Consider the following 3546-nt stretch of genomic DNA (forward strand, 5'->3'; position numbering starts at 1 on the left):
TAGAGGGCAGTGTCACTGGCCCTCATATGTGGGATCCGAACCGGGGCCCTCTGGCATCCCAAGCGAGTTCTTAACCATCGCGCCACTCGGCCGGCCCTCAATTATTTCTTTGAGTAGGCTCTCTGTTCTCTTCTCCTTCTGGTATATCTATTATTCTTATGGTGCTCTTTCTAATTTAGTCAGATAGTTCTCGTAGACGTCTTTCATTGTTAAAAAGCTCTTAGTTCTCTCTCTTCTTCCTCCTGGGTCATTTCTAGGTTTCTAACTGCAAGCTCACTAATTCTCTCTTCCATCTGATCTGCTCTATTTTTAGTGCTCTCTAGTGTATTCCTCATCTCCTTTATTGAGTTCTTCAGCTCCAGAATTTTGTTTTGGTTCTTTTTTATAGTTTCAATCTCTTTGGTAATGTATTCCTTTTATTCCTTATTCCTGGGCTCACTGAACTGACTCTGTTTTCCTGTATATTGTTGAGTTTCTTCATAACTGCAATCTTGAATTTTCTGTCATTTAAATCACTATCTTGCATGACTTTGAGTTTGGTTTCTAGAGACTTCATTTTCTTTCTGTGCTCCCAAGTTACCTTGGTTGTTCACAGTATTTGGTGGATTGTTTCTCTGCCTGCATATTTGCGGTAGTGAACTCTTTTCTTGTTTAATACTGCTTTGCTCTCAACAATTTGGCAGGTCGATATAGGTAGTGTACTTTCTTTTTTTTTATGCTGATTGGGGCATCTCAGTTCTCTTTACCAGGCTCTCTCTGCTAAGTGTGGGGCAGGGGATGTAAATTTGTAATCTCATGGCTCCACCCCCTTTCCAGTAATGGCGGTCAGCTGTGTTATTTTAAGCTTCCCAACCACCTCTACCCGCTCTGCCAGGATAGGGAAAGGAAAGAGAGATGCCTTGTCAGGAGAGAAACTGTTTCTGCCCCTCCTACACTCCAGGTCATAGTGTGAGTGGCTGCAGCCTGACTTCTCTGCTACCACTACAAGCTGCAGTGGGTGCTGACTTGCATCAGCGGCCACCATCTGTGACCTTCCCCCATTCCACTTTCTGTGTTCATTCCAATACACCCACCTTTAAATATCTCCATGTGTGGATCTTCTGGGCATGTTTGTGTGTTGAGCAGGGGATCCTTCATTGAATTATAGTTGTCTGACTTGTTGTAAGTTTAAGTGGAGAAACAATGGAGTCTACTTACTCAGCCATGATGCTGATGTCACCCTGGGCCACTCTTATTTTCTAAGTTAGATGTAAAACTACTAAATAAAATGTGAGCAAACAAACCTAGAATTATACTAAAAGAATAACTCATAATGGCCAAATAGAGTTCATCCCAAGCATTCAAAAGTGCAAAATTAGAAAAAAATTCAGGACATTGACATGTGAAGAAAGTAAATCATAGGATCATTTCACTAGGTGCCAAAGCATATGAATCTCTTTCCTATGTCTGCAAAATCCTTCAATTTATGAATCTTTGAAGAAGCAGAACCTGCCTCCCATTACAGAAGCTGAAAATCTCAAACGCTTCCTTTCCTGGACCCCCTTGCAGCTAGGTTACAGGCACATGACCAATCAGACTCACACCCATACTTTGAATCAGACGCTAGTATCACAAAGGAATAAGGGTGGAGCAGGATTCTCTCTCTGTAGCAGGGAGGTTGTGATAACATTGAGTTCCTGGCTCAGCAGCTGGAGTGGTGCAAGCTTCAGTGACCTGATCTTGCAGCAGAAGCAGAGTTTTGCTCACCGGACTGGTTCTGCAGCCTGGTTCTGCATACTGTTCCTGGCTACACAGTTCCAAGTCTGGTTCTCTAGCCTTCACTGACAAGACTGTGAAGTAACCAATGTGTTTTTAATAAATTCCTTTTCAGCCTATATTAGCCAGACCATTTTTCTATTGCTTACAACTAAAAACACTGATAACATTGCAGCAAAAATCAACAGCCTCAGGGGCTTTATTCCACATCATGGCCTCTCTCTGTGCAACTTTCAACCTTACTTTCTGCTATTTGCTGCCTCATTTTCTCCAAATTTTCAAATACTTTTTTGCAGCCCAAAAATTATATAAATGGCAAGTCTACAGATTAACTGTATCTGGCTCAAGTGTCCACCCTTTGTCCAGTCACCAGTAGTGAACAGATAGGGGCAGGCTCATGTGGATGCATGGGAGACAGTAGATGAGGCATTTTTATCATAGAAGGGGCAGCGGTGGCCCCTTCAGACATGGTGGCTGAGTCTCTGAAACAGGCACCTAACTTGGTGTTCGGAAGTCCTAAATGGTTTTCTAGAGGGAGAAATTCTAGGCTGGAATTTTCCAGATAAGTAAGAGTTACACAGAAGGGGATAAGGGGTAAGAAGAGAGTCTAGGTACAAGAAACAGAATGGTCTAGGGCATAGGGTGGAGTGTTAAGAGAGGGTGCTGGACAGGTAGGCAAGGGTCAGATCACACAGGGCTCGATGGGCCATGTTAGGGATCTTAGACTTCTTTCTGAGAGCTATAAGGAGCTACTGATGAGTTTCAAGCCGTGGAAGGATTTGAGCAAATCTGAAGTTCTGAAAGACCACTACGGTCAGGAATGGGAAGAAGGAGGGAAATTAGAAAGCAGGAAGACCAGATGGGAAGCTGTTGCAGTGAAACAGTAGAGAGAAGATGGCACTCTGGACTACAAATGGTGCCAGGGGAAATGGAAAGAAGTGGATTTGGGGAAAATTAGGAGGTAAAACCAGCGGGACTTGGTGACAGGTTGGATGTGGGGATAAAGGAGGGAGGAATTATGGGTGACTATCAGAGATTTTATTTGTATTGGTTGAATGGCTAGATAAATAAGTGGATGATGGTGCCATTCACCGGGGTGGACAACACAGGAGGATAAGCTACTTGGAGAGAGATGATGAGCTCAGTTTTGAATACATTGTTTTAGTGCCTTTGGGACATCCAAGAAATCCAAAAGGCAGTGGGACATATGTGTTTGGATCTCAGGAGAGGGGTCTGGGCTAGAGATAAAGATCTGCGAGTCACTAGAGTATAGGTGATGGTTGAAGGCAAGGAAGTGGATGAGGATCATCTCAGGTGTTTGTGTAGCATAAGAAAAGACGAGGGCCAAAGAAACAAAGTCTGGGGGCAGGTTAATTGTCATGAAGGGCAGGGGAAGAGGAATCCACAAAGATGGCTGAGAAGGGCCAGCCAGAGAGGTAAGAGGAAAACCAGGAAAATTGGTGTCATGAGTCCTAAGGTGGGTGTGGCCATGGGTATGCAGGCTACAGAAAACAAGTAAGATCATAATGGATAAGTGTCCAGTGGATGCAAAGGGGTGGGAGGCACTGGAGACTCTGGCAAGAACTGCACCAATGGAGGAGTGGAGGTAAGAAACCAGCCTAGAGTTGGGTGAGAAGGCAGCGGGAGGTGAGGGTTAAAATAAGTCAACTCTAGGGCCGGCCGAGTGGCGCGATGGTTAAGAACTCGCTTGGGACGCCAGAGGGCCCCGGTTCGGATCCCACATATGAGGGCCAGTGACACTGCCCTCTACAGCTAAGATGCTGAACAACA

General features: G+C 44.6%; 1 protein-coding gene across 1 annotated transcript in view; it reads right to left on the minus strand.

Annotated features, from left to right (window-relative positions):
* Positions 1 to 3546, minus strand: part of CHRNE (cholinergic receptor nicotinic epsilon subunit) — a 38638-nt gene that overhangs the window by 28797 nt on the left and 6295 nt on the right. The window lies entirely within an intron of this gene.

This window comes from Hipposideros armiger, unplaced genomic scaffold (assembly GCF_001890085.2).
Source record: "Hipposideros armiger isolate ML-2016 unplaced genomic scaffold, ASM189008v1 scaffold_431, whole genome shotgun sequence".
Taxonomy (NCBI): domain Eukaryota; kingdom Metazoa; phylum Chordata; class Mammalia; order Chiroptera; family Hipposideridae; genus Hipposideros; species Hipposideros armiger.